This window comes from Papio anubis, chromosome 20 (genome assembly GCF_008728515.1).
Source record: "Papio anubis isolate 15944 chromosome 20, Panubis1.0, whole genome shotgun sequence".
NCBI classification, from domain to species: domain Eukaryota; kingdom Metazoa; phylum Chordata; class Mammalia; order Primates; family Cercopithecidae; genus Papio; species Papio anubis.
The window spans coordinates 49,837,018-49,851,318 of NC_044995.1; the positions used below are offsets into that span (position 1 = coordinate 49,837,018).

At 36.1% G+C, this 14,301-nt stretch overlaps 1 protein-coding gene across 7 annotated transcripts in view; it reads left to right on the top strand.

Annotated features, from left to right (window-relative positions):
• The window catches only part of ATP8B3 (ATPase phospholipid transporting 8B3), an 84,961-nt gene that overhangs the window by 31,742 nt on the left and 38,918 nt on the right, over nt 1-14,301 (top strand). The gene's annotated exons all lie outside the window — the stretch shown is intronic.

The following is a 14,301-nucleotide window of genomic DNA, read 5'->3' on the forward strand; positions in this document are numbered from 1 at the left end:
TGTCCTAAGGAAACAAGTCTTAAGAGATACTCAGTGAACAGATGACTGTGGGGTCAAATAAGCTTTAAAATATACATGTACACAACTATTTTTCAATATAAAAGTCATACTGGTTAATGGGCCATTAAATAATTTTAGTGATTTGGGGCCAACATTTACTTTTTTATGCAATGGAATAGAAAATTTCAGAAGACATTACTTATAATACATCTATGGGGATATGTATTTTACTATGAAACATATTTCGCAGTTATTTATTTTTGTTTGTGTTTGTTGGCATGTGTATATGAACTGGGGTTGTTGGAAATACATGAAGACCATGCAAATGGGAATAAATCAAGGCTACTTATTCAGAGCTTTCTGTAGCAAGGGAGCCAGCCACCATCACTTGTCTTTGGCAGAGACTTAAAGGCAGTCAGGAGAATGAGAAAACTTCATTAGTTAATAAAAAAGGAAGGATTCAGTTATGCTTTGGTTGGAGGTTGTTGGTGTGGGGAAGCTGAAGATAAGCTAGCTACCAGGGTAGTCTCAGCAGCACATTTGGCTTTCTTGATTGATCCTAAGTTGGAAGTGGAAAGAAACATGAAAAAAGTTTGCTGTCATTGACCAAGTCTGACCTTTTTTGCTCTCTATTGTTGCAGAGGTTGTGGTTTGGTTCCCTGGATTTTTTTTATGTAGGTGTTTTTGCTCTATTGTCCTGTATGGTGTGGTGGTTTTCCAAAATATATTCAGTCCTTCAGATTAAAAAAAATAATAATAATCACCCTAACAACCCATAAAACTTGTTTACTTTGCAATATATTTTTACATTATTTTTAACCTTTAGTCTTCCTTCTACACTTCCCACTTCAAACATGTTGCAAATTTTATCATGTCTGTTACCGTGTTTTGGTCCCCACTCTAATATCCTTTATTTTGTGCTCCTTTAATTATTCCAAAACTAACCCCAGTTCCTTTCTTGAATCTGCCCTTCTCATAGATTTAAAATTAGCTTTAGTTTTGTTTCTTATTTATTCTAAAATTGCTAATGTCTTTTCCATTCTTACACAATTAACTCCATTATAACCAGATGTAAGAAATTCTCTACCACCTGGGTATAATTTACTTTTCCACTTATGTCTTGAAAGCTTTTTCCTTTCAAACTTTGATGTGCCTCCTTCTTCTTCTGTACTATAATTACTAAATTCCATATACAAAAGTCCTTTTCATTCATTAGGGACCATATGAAATTTAACTTCCTTGAAGCAGCCTCCTATAATTGTCCCTATTCTCACCTAGTTTCACATGAAAATAACTTTTTCTCCCTCTGAATTTCTAAAACACCTTGAATAAATAACAATCATTTGTGTCATATTGCCTTACATTTAAATTAATTGTATATCTATATCATATAACTAATAATTTTCTTTATATATGGAATTTTTATCTTGGTCAACTTTTTAAACTTTACAGCCTATGTGCAGACTATGTCTGACATGTCCTGTTGTTAAATAAATAAGCCCAAACATCTGACTTTTGAAATGTATTTTTCAGTCTCCAAACAGTATATCCCAAATACAACTTAATATTCTTTTAAAATTATAGGGTTCTTTCTAGAATTTATAAGAGTTAAAATGCAGATAATAGTAAGAAGTTACATGTTAATTCAAGTTCAAACTAAAGATGATTGATTTAGGATTCTCTTTTGAGAATAAATTTTTCCTGGACACTGAGCCCTAGGAGCCTGAAAGATAGACAAACACAATAGAGAAGTAGTTTTCAAAACAGCCCTCAAAGGTTGAGGAAAGAAATCAGCTCCAAAGACCTAGTATTATATTGTTGTTTCTATACCCATCACCAATTTTCCAAATTGCCTGTTTTACGTTGTATTTATTTCCTTGAGAAAATACCTAGTCCCATTCATCTAGGAACCAGCCCCCAGCACCACCACCATCCCCTCCAGTAATTAGCTCAGCACAGATGCAGTCTCAATAATGGTTTATTAGATTGAAAGAGGTTGTGCTGATAGCCCTTTAATTTTATAAAGGGCTAACACAGTATCAACATGATTAGTTTTAAAGCAAAAGGCATCTTCTGCTCACTTGTTTCACTGTGACTTTTCTTTTCTTTCTTTCTTTTTTTTTTTTTTTTTTTTTTTGAGACGGGAGACGGAGTCTCTGTCTCCCAGGCTGGAGTGCAGTGGCGCGATCTCGGCTCACTGCAACCTCTGCCTCCCGGGTTCACCCCATTCTCCTGCCTCAGTCTCCGGAGTAGCTGGGACTACAGGCGCCCGCCACCATGCCCCGCTAGGTTTGTGTGTGTGTGTGTGTGTGTGTGTGTGTGTGTGTGTGTGTGTGTGTATGTGTGTGTTTTAAGTAGAGACGGGGTTTCTCCGCATTAGCCAGGATGGTCTCGGTCTCTTGACCTCGTGATCGGCCGGTCTCGGCCCCAAAGTGCTGGGATTACAGGCGTGAGCCAGGGCGCCCGGCTGACTTTTCTTAATGTAGTCTTTCATAAAAATAAGTAAGAGTGGTTGATCCTTCTTACTTGCTTTATAGATATAAAAAGTTATATTTCCAGATAATTTGAAGTCCATTTACCATCTAGTAGATACAGTAAGAGCAATAATGTTTCAAAGTTTTTGATGGTGGCTGTTGGGCTGTATGCAGTTAAGGTTCTTTCAAAAGAAAAATCCATTTACTTTTATTGCTATTATAGTTCAAAAAATATTGATCTATCCCTGCTTGCAAACTCTTTTAAACAGGTAGCTATAGGATTTAGACAAAAATCTATATTCCACTTTGTTCTTTCATTCAAAGTACTTCAAAGGAAAATGTTCAAAAAATAGACAGGTTAAGTGAGGTTGCAAGTGAACAATGCTATGTTGAATCTTTTTATAAAAAGAAATGGTTCCCAATACTTTCATTTTACTGCTCCATTATTAGATTATAAACTCCTAAGAAAGAAGTGTCATGTCTCTTTAATTGACTCTATATCAAGTTTAGTTCATTTCACATGATAATAGTGTGACAGTTGCTAGGTATGGAGTATTTGGTGTGCACAAACAGAATGGTTTTCTCTTCTTAAAATAAAATCAAAGGCCCTTAACGTTGCACACAAGAGTAGCCCCACATCTCTCTAATCTCATGTCTTACATAACCCTCCCTGCATCTGAACTCTAGCTCTACTGAGCGGCTGAATTTTTCCAAATGTGCTCTTCTGTTCACACTACCATTCCTTGGTCAAACTTCTCTCCATACCTAAAAAGTCATGAGCTACCTCTACATCACCGCCGATATAAACACATCCATGCAAATCTTGCACATCTTAGTTCATCTTTCTGTTATAATCTTTTTTGTCTTTCTACTTCTTAGCAGAACTGTTTATTTTTTTTCTCCATGATCCCAATACATTTTATGATAAACTTACATTATTTATTAGACTTTTTATGTATTTGTATGCTTGTCTTCTTAGTAGGCAATAATAAATTGTCTTATTCACCTCTGTAGTCCCAACATTCAGAACGTAGTACAATTTCAAGAGTTTTTTTGAATGATGTTAGATACTTGAATGAGTAGATGAATGAATGAATGTGTGAACAAGAAAGGTCAGAATATCTGAAAAATTGATAATGAAGCTATAATTAGCTGACTCACTGGATGATGGAATCTACTGATTTGGGATTTTTACATTGAAAGTGCCCTTGAGCATATATCTGAATTTTCTTTCCTCAAGTAGACTGTTACATTGTCCATTTGTCGCAGATAGTACCAAGTCCCAAACTGAGGACAAACGTCAAGGAGTTCCTTTGAAGAACTTTAAGTATACAAACAATGGGCTAAGTTTTTTTTTGTTTGTTTGTTTTTAAATGCTACCTCAAGGCAAGCCAAGGAGGATTCCCTTATCGCTTCATGTTTCATCTTTAATAGTCTAAACTATAACATACCCAGTAAGTCAGAATACATAAGAAATGCACTAAACTTTTGAAATCATCTCAGAGTTTTAAAACATGTACGTTTTGTAGCAAAGGTGTTGACCAGAGTATAGCACATTTTTTACCTTGAAAAATGTGTGCCAGAGAATTTTAAAATATATTCTGAATACACCTATTTACCTATTTGGCAGCTCTTATAGACTGTGTATTTTTTAAGGGCAGAGATTATGGTATGTATCTTCTTTGTGATACAGGGGAGGAAAAATTTCTCCTCTACCCTTTTAGGGTATCTGACTAGGCCTAAGAAACTGACAAGAGATAGATTAACAGGAGAAAAAGTAGGTAAGTTTTATAAAAATTTTCCATGTGCATGAGAGTCCTCAAGAAATGAAGATCCAAAGAAGTGACCAGAGCAGAAAGCTTATATATTTTTTGGACAAAGAAATAATAAATTTGTGAAGAAATGAGAAGACAAGGGGTTTGGGCTGGGGCATTAACTTATGGGGAAGTGATTAAGATATACTGGAGAACACTAGTCAAAGGTAGGGATTATTTTAGCAAGTTTGTTGTGCAGATTCATTTCAGTGTTGATTTCCAGTCTCTGGTGATAAAGATGTTCTTTTCTTCCTAGGATATCTTTCTCATGGGAAATTTCTTGGCTTGTTTTTAGGTAAAAGAGAGGAGGTCAGAAAGTTCTGTATCTGCTGTTTCTCAAGTGCCTTCATCTCAAAATAAATAATATTTTGGGGTAGCATGTCTTGAACTACTTCAGCAGCCATAGTTCCTACCCCAGTTCTTTGTACACAGTATATGCTCTGTAAATATTGAACTGAAGTGAACTGATCATACATTAAAGTTGATGAGACTAGCCTTAACATTTCCTTAACTAAACCACTTATAATCATCAAGAAGTGTGGATTTTTAAAATTCATTCCCACTATATCCCATTAACTTGTTTTGGACATGAAATAAATTTATAAGCTAGGGAGCTATTACATTAGAGCATTGGTTCTTGATTTTGGAATTGTCACATTGTGGAGCATTTCAAAGTGTTATGAGGTTTCAGGAAATATATTACTACTAATAAATAATGTTTGAAGTACCTACATTTGTAAATTATGTATTTCATTTTAATTAAGCTAGAGAACAATTAGTCTTATCCATAAAAATAAGCTTAATCGCACACTCTTGTATTTCAATGTGTTCTCTTGAGAGAGAGAGAGAAACACAGAGAGAGACAGAGTGAGAGAGAGAGGATGGAGCTACTATTAAGCAGAGTCTTGCATAAAACCCCCGGAAACTCACAGCCAGAAAAATTTCTGATAATCATTGGGTTGCAGCAAAATGCTACATAATCCAAATGCATAGATCCCATACCTATGAAGACTGGCCAACTCCTTGTCTGTCCACAGACATTTTGTGCAGTTCCTCTAGCCATCCTGTAAATTTGCGATCTAAGAACTGAGTTGACGATATAAATGGCTTGTCATAAATACTCAGTACAACCATAAAAACAACTTCACATTAATGGTATTTCAAGTAACTTTATATTTAGAGTCAAAGGAAAGCATAGTTTTTATCACAGTTAAAGAGTTCCGATTTCTGTTAAACATATTGAAGTATTCTTGTTGGGCTTGGTGGTTCGTGCCTGTAATCCCAGCTACTTAGGAGTTGAGGTGGGGGGATCATTGAGGTGAGGAGTTTGAAACCAAGTCTGAGCAACATAGTGAGAGCCTGTTTCTAAAAAAGAGAGAGAGAAAGAGAGAGAGAGATAATTAAATATGTATTTTTTAGAGTGTCTCTATTTGCTGTATCTCAAAAGAGTGCATGATTTAACTACTAGCTGCAGATGTTATATATTAGCTCTGTGTAAAATGGAAACCCTTGTCCCAGGGCATACTTGCTGCTATTCTAAATTTTGCATATTTTTATTAAATTGTTGTACCCAATCTGAGGCATTTTAAATGTCAGTGTTTACATTAAGATTGTAAAACACTTCACACATTTATTTATTATTGTAAATAAGTCTTTTAATGCTTTCTGTGGGCAGTTATAGATTTCCTCCTCAAAACCTCTCTAAATATTGACTATAGTCTCGTTTGTCTGAGATGCTTGAAGGTGAGACATGGTTTAACTCACAAGGTCTTTTCTAGCTGCATGATTCTATATTTCACAACCTTTTTGTAAACCCGTTGTTGAGCTAATGAGATTCCCAAAAGGCTTCTTAACATTAAGAATCAGCAAAACTGCAAGTTTTACAGATCACTTTCTTTTAACCTACACAGTTTCTCTGTGAAGTATTTGAATTATAGTGTCAACTGTTGTCAAGTCAGAGATTGATCAATGAGTAGTTCTATGTCACTTTAAGGCCAGATGTTACTCTTTAGCTGGAAATCTGATTGAATTTAAAATTAGGGTTTATTACTTTAGCCATCAAGGATCAAAGTTACTTGGTCACTTTGAAAAGTGTTGAAAAAGTCCTGTTTCTACAAATTTTAGCCACTGCCATTTAAACTTATATTTCCAATATTGCTCTGAATTCACTGCATGAGAGCATTCTGACTGCTCTGCTTTTATTTCCTCTGACCTCCCATTCTAATTTATTTCAGCACCTCTTCCCCTGCTTCTGATTTCTTTGCCTGCACAGCAGGGAAGAAAAAGAAAAGAGCAGAATCATGTGCTACTCTCTATGGGTGCTAACCTCTGACCCTGGGGATGGATCCTCCCTTTGTTTCTTCCATTTAGTTGTGGATGATGCACAGATATTGAGCTGACAGTGGAGGCCACATGTATTAAAGAAATTCCAACCTCATTTTCTATTCTGAAATACATAATTATTATCACAAAATCAAGTACCAGTAGGATGCAAACTAAATTTTTGTGTGTGTTGAATTGATATTTCAATAGTAAGTTATATTGTATCAGTAAAAAACCCTGCAGGAAACAAATGGCACATTCATACTGGGTGTGTGGGGGTAGAGCTTAAGGAAACTAACAAAGGATTGTACCATATCTCTGGCTATTGACAGCAGGGAGCCACTAGTAGCTTCAGGAATGATAACCACAGCTTGGAGGACAGCGGTATGGAGTGGGCTGCCATACCTAAGTGTGGTTTTCACTAATGGGACACAGCCATCACATAGCGATCAGGCAAAGAAGGAACTGGGGGAAATACCCTAATTCACTCTCCTCCTGACTTCCTCACCCCACTGTCCTACCAAAGTCCTGCTCGCTGCCTGATAACTCTGTTCTCTTACCCACAGAAAGCCTGATAGCACAGGGTCCTGGCTATCGTGGGACCATGTGGATCAGAGTTTACCTGGAAGTGGGAAAGAAGTGCAAAACCTGAGCAGAGAAGGGACAGAATGGCTTTCGTGGGTAAACAGAAGATATCCAACACTCATATCTTTAAATTTCAAGACAACTATACAATTTAAATCATTCAAAAGACATAGCTGAAATATGTATCACCCTATGATTTTCTCTAACTATGAGATTTTGTGATTGCTTATATTGTTTATTAAGAGGACCATATACTTTTATATGTTCTTGATTGCCTTCCTTCCTTCCTTCTTTATACATTCCACAACTGTTTCTTGAATATTAGGCTCTGAGAGAGGGTATAGTGCTTAAGAACTCATATCCTAGAATCACACTGACTGTATTCAAAAGCCAGCTCTGCCACTTACAATTTGTGTGTCTTTAGACAAATCCTTTAACTTTTGGGGTCCTCATGGGTCTGTGTCAGGATTAAATGTAACAGCTTAGAACCGTGTGATACATAAATTATATGTAAGTGTTTAGACACTTGGGATACAAAGTAAAAAAAAATAAATAAAAAGATGAGTAAATCAATAATTATAATAAAATACTTGGACCAATATAGGTATGTCCAAGGCCTATAGAAGCCCAAAGAAAAGAGCAATTAACAGTGCTCACAAGCTCAGGGCACTCATTATGGAGGATGTATAGTTTGACCGTAAGAAATAATTAGGAATTTCTTCATGTTTTATCCACTCAGAGAATGCCTTCTTTTCAGGCAGAGAAGATGTCATGCCTCAGGGCACAGAGGCTGAAAGGGAAAGACAAGTACTTCAACATGTCTGACCCTTAGGTTACTTATGAGAAAATGATGGCAGACAGGACTGGAGAGGTAGGAAAGGCTGAGATCATGAAGGGCCCTCTATGGTAAGGAAGTTGAAGAGATCTAAATAGTTCCCAAATTACCTTCAGAGTGTGCAAGGGTGGAACTAGTGGGCCAAAGGAGTAGAGACAAAAAAGTTTCCTAAAATTAATATGACCATTCTTTCCCTTTCAACACTGGACTCAGGGAATCCTTTCCTTTCCCTCATTTTTCCCAGCACCTAGCTTACAATGTCTCATTCCATTCTTTCTCTCGATTATCATGGGACAATAGAAAAGAGTGTGGGCATTGAAATCAGGTAGATGTTGGGTAGAATCTCAGTTGAGCTATTTCTGCATATATAACTGTGGTCAGCTTCTCCAAACTTCTTTTTTTTTTTTTTTTTTCCATCCATTAATGGGAAATAATGGTGACTGGCTAATAGCATTTCAATAAAAATTACATGAGTTAAAATGATTATAGTATTCAGCAATCCCCTTTTCAAAAATAATCAATAATGTCAGCTAATATTCTTATCTTCCTGGAAATTACATCCGTGTTTCAATCTTAAGGTACTCTAATCCCCTACCGTGTCTACCAATTTGTTTGCCAGTGGTCACTCACTTGTCTTAGCTTTGATTCCCTAGAAAACATAGTTGAAGCAAAGATTATAAACTAATACTTTATTGAGGAGCTTGGGAGGTGTATTTCTAAGACAGCAAGAAAGAGGAGGAAAATTATATAAACAGAGTAATTGGAGAATCAAATATAAGGTGGTACATTACTCAGCTGAATGTTTAATTATGTGAGCCATGTGGACCAGTTGTGATTTAGAACCACCTGTTTTGGGAGAGGAAGGGTTAACAATTTATCTACCGGTCTCCTTCCTATCTCTTCTCTTACTTCTTGATGGTCAAATTTCATCTCTCAGGCTTTAAATTATCCACAATTTGATGCTGTTATCCACCGCTGTGGGAAGATTCCTGTGTTCCTGTGGAGTCAAATCTGGGTACTGGAGCTGCTATAGTTTATGTTGCAATTGACAAGAAAAAGGCAACTGTTACCATGGTTGTTCTGTCCTTAAGCCTTCATGAGTCTGAGGCAACTGGTAACATTAGAAGAGGAGCCAATCGAAGTGATCATGAGTGTCACTTCTGTCATATTCTCTTCATTAAAATCCAGGCAAAAATACTGGCTAATAATCAAAAAGGGGGGAATTTGACTTTACCTTTTGTTTTTTTGCTTTTGTTTGTTTGTTTGTTTTTGAGATGGAGGTCTGCTCTTGTTGCCCAGGCTGGCATGTAGTGACACGATCTCTACTCATTACAACCTCTGCCTCCTGGGTTCAAGCGATTTTCCAGCCTCAGCCTCCCAAGTAGCTGGAATTACAGGCTCCTGCCACCATGCCCGGCTAAGTTTTGTATTTTTAGTAGAAACGGGGTTTCTCCATGTTGGCCAGGCTGCTCTCAACCTCCTGACCTCAGGTGATCCACCTGCCTTGGCCTATCAAAGTGCTGGGATTACAGGCATGAGCCACCACGCCCGACCAACTCTACCTTTTGATAGAAGCATCAAAGAATTTGCAGACGTGTTTTAAAACCACTATGGAATGATTTGAGAACAAGTTGCAAACATAATAGCCCATCACTCCCAAATATTCAGTTTGAATTGCCCCAAAACAAAAAACTCCTTTATGTAACCACAAAACAACCATACAAGTTAGAAAATCAACATTAATAAAATGCTTCCAAACAAATTAATAAACCCCATCCAAATTTCACTAACTACACACACACATGCATGTGAGCACGTGAGCACACACATACATGTATGTTTTTCATTTCTTGTCCAGGATTCAACTCAAGAACCTGCATTGCATTGTTGTCATGTCTCTTTAATTTCCTTCAATCTGGATGAGTTCCTCAATGTTTCCCTATCTGTTATGACCTTGATAGCTCTTTTATTTTGTGATATATCCCTCAATCTAGTTCCATACAATCTTTTCCCATACCCAGACATAGGCCACACATTCTTGACAGGGGTACCACAAAAATGATGCTTGTCCTCTCAGTACATCACACCAGGATGCAAACAATGTCAATATATCCCAATATATGCCCTATGTGGTCATTGATCACCTAGTAAAATGGGTTTCTTCCAGGATTTTTCATGAGAACATCACCAATTTCACCTTTGTGATTTATATGTATTTCACAAGAGAGGTAATATCTTATTTTTTATCAAACATCCAGCCAAGAATCCACAACCACTGTGATGGTTGCCAAATATTAGTTTTCTTTTTTTTCCCCACTTATTCGGTATTTATTAACTGTCCCTCTATATGGAGAAAATGTTTTCCCTTTGTCCCATTTATTTATTTATATCAATAGGAATGAATGCATTCAAATTTTATTCAATGTGTTGTACTCTGCCATTATCATTGTTTGATGGTTAAATTGCACCAGAATAGCCAGTGGAGCTTCTTCAAACTGGCCTCTATGTCCTTTTGATATGTCCCCATCATCATTCTTTAAGTACACTCCGCTTTTCTGGCACAACAGGGTATTCCAGCCTCACTTATCCTTTTCCTTGTCCATCGCCTAAAATCAGCCTCCCCGGTTTCCTTTAGTGAAGAATGGTATGTAGACACCAACATCTGGGTACTTGATGTACTTGTTTCTATAGAGCTTTATTGCTTTTAGGACTCTCAGTGGATGTGGCTAGAAAATATGTGCACATATATATGTACATATATGTGTATGCATGACATATGTATGTATATGCACCCATTCATATCTAGTTATATTCATATTTTAAACTTGAGTTCACACCATTTTTTAACATTTCATTTTAACCTCTTAGGATTCTTTGTAGTCTTTTCTCTTTCTACATTTGTAAATGCTCTTTTTGATAGTGAGAAGTCTGTCTATCCTTACCGTCAATGTTTCTGATTCTCACCCTTCTTCATATCTACTTAACCTCCCAACCTTACCAGCTGCCTTTTTAGCCTCACGTCTACTTCTCTGGCCCTCATCCATGATACCACCTACTTGACCCTGCCATCTCCTCAACCTCTGGTGCCACCGTCACTGCCACCTAACTCTACCCATTGCACTTTGAAAGAAAAGGGAAGAAAAAGGCTTTATACCTTTTCTGATACTGTTCTCTCTATTTGGGATACTTTTTCCTTCTTTTGTCTTTTTTAGTCTACTCAGTGAGTTAACTCTGAAAATAACTTCAGGGTTACCTCTTCTGTGTAGTCTTTACCTCTTTTCCAATCTCCAACTCCAAGGAGACTTAGCTAATACCTCCTTTGTGCCTTCAGTTAAGAACAGGGGCTACATTTTATTTGTCTTTATATCCTTAGTACCTTATTTTATTTTTTATAAATATTAGAAACTAAGTAAAAGTTTTATAAATGAATAACTAGTGAATGAAAAGTCTTCCACAATAGCATGGTGATTAAGACTTTATACAAATCTCAATTTACGAGATTTGGGTGGAGAGACAAAGCCTAACCGTATCACTGCTGCACAGGAAAAAAATCCAAAAGCAGTGGTACATAATAGGTGCGTGTTTACTTTACTTACTGTGTATTGTTTCCAGTCTATGTTAGAGAGTATTTACAGCTTCATTACATTTAAAACATATTCTTAATTTTAAAGAATGTTGTATTAATGGAGCAAAGAAAAAAATGTGGTTTCAAATAGATTAACACTCACTCTCAACAAAAACCCAAAGATAATAGAAAGTGTATTTAAAAATATAATGATGCCTGGCCGGGCGCGGTGGCTCAAGCCTGTAATCCCAGCACTTTGGGAGGCCGAGGGGGGCGGATCACGAGGTCAGGAGATCGAGACCATCCTGGCTAACATGGTGAAACCCCGTCTCTACTAAAAATACAAAAAAAAAAAACTAGCCGGGCGTGGTGGCGGGCGCCTGTAGTCCCAGCTACTCGGAGGCTGAGGCAGGAGAATGGCCTGAACCTGGGAGGCGGAGCTTGCAGTGAGCCGAGATCGCGCCACTGCACTCCAGCCTGGGTGACACAGTGCGAGACTCCGTCTCAAAAAAAAAAAAAAATATATATATATATATATATATATATATATATAATGATGCCTAAGAATGAAAAGATAAAATTTATAATTGTTTTGAGGCTGTAGGGTATTCCCAAGATAAAAAAGTGTAAATAAACATGAAAATAAATGGTTGTTATCATTGTGTTTTCTTGCTCAAACATAAGTTTTGTTCTCCCCTAAACTACTTCCTCCTGCATCTTTTCATCATAGGCATAACAACCATTATGATTCACTGTATAAATTTTGAAATATGCTGCATTAGAAGAAAGTTCACTGTGCTACTCTTTAAATACACTTATCATTAAATCCAAGGAAACACAGTAAAAGAGCAATAAGAAAATATTTTTAAATAATTAGAGTAGGTACCCTCACAAAATTAAGGGGAGAAATTGTATTCATGAATAAAAAAAGAAGAAGACTATGAAGCAATAAGAAATAACAATGATTAAAATCATTAAATATTTAGGAAATGACAACAAGATTTTTCAATATTTAAGGTAATTTGTAATTAAATAAAACGAAACAGTGAATTAGTAAACTGAAGTTTATAATATATAAATGTATATGTGTGTATATGTGTATTCTTTATATAAATATGGAATTATTGAATTCTTCTAGAATGCAAAATAGGGAATCTTTACAAATGAGAAGTTGAAAGGTTGAGCAACATGAAGGCTAAATTTCTAATTTTCAACATTCAATGTGAACAAGTTTCAGAAAGATGAGGACATATAATAAACAACATTTTAAAGGAAATAATGCTAACAATTTCCTAGAATTGAAAAAAAAAAAAGTTACAAGATATTTGACAGAAGTAATCTATTGAGCACTTAGTAGAAAAAATAGACTTAAAAATGAGTATATTTAAAAACAGCAAGTCTGAGAAGGAATCCTAGCTCTTAAAAGAATGGAGAAGAGACAGATTAATTATGAAAATTAAAATCAATTTGGTATCATATTTCTTATCAGGAATACTAGATGGATAAAAGACTAGAGGAAAATATCTTTAAAATGCTGAGGGCAAATCATTTTGAATTAAAATTTTATAACTTACCCACTATTAGTCAATAGTGAGGGCAAAATAAAGACATTTTCAGATGAAGAAGGATGTATTCTTTCAATAACAGAAACAAGTTTTAGAAGAAGGTATAAGAGTAATAAACTGTGAACCTAGCAATAGTATCACCCCCCAATCACCTAGCACTTTAACATAACTATTTCCTGTTTAATCTTTTCTTTCACTGAACTGTATATCACATTCTAAAATAAGACGTTATTTGTTTATTATTATTATTATTATTTTATTATTATTATTATTTTTTGAGACAGAGTCTCACTGTGTTGCCCAGGCTGGAGTGCAGTGGTGCAATCTCGGCTCACTGCAAGCCCCGCCTCCTGGGTTCACGCCATTCTCCTGCCTCAGCCTCCTGAGTAGCTGGGACTACAGGCTCCCACCACCATGCCCAGCAAATTTTTTTTTTTTTTTTTTTTTTTTTTTTCAGTAGAGACAGGGTTTCACCGCATTAGCCAGGATGGTCTCGATCTCCTGACCCCGTGATCCGTCCGCCTCAGCCTCCCAAAGTGCTGGGATTACAGGCGTGAGCCACCGCGCCTGGGCTGTTTATTGTTTATAGTTTGCAAATTTCCAATGGAATACATGCTTTCAGAGAGAGAGATCTTTGTTTATTTATTGATGTATCCTAGACACCTAGAACATCATCTGACACATGTAAATACAGTAGTCCCACCTTGTTCATAAGGATATGATTCAATAGCCCCAATGGGTGCTTTAAACCACAAATGGTCCTGAACTTTATACAGGCTATTATTTTCTATAGATAGATAGATAGATAGATAGATAGATAGATAGATAGATAGAATAAAGATTAATTTGTAAATTAGACACAGCTTGATAACAATAATTAAAAATAAAATAGAACAATTATAATAATATACTGTCATAAAAGTTATGTGAATGTGCTCTCTGTCTCTCTCAAAATAATTCACTGTACTATACTTACCTATTTTTGGACCACAGTTGATCTCAGGTAACTGAAACCACAGAAAGCAAAATGCAGATAAAGAGGAACTAGTGTGTAAGATGATCAACTGTTGCATAAACTAAATAACTGAATGATGCTTTAAAATATGTGAAATGAATTTGATTCAACTATTAAAGAGTGTTG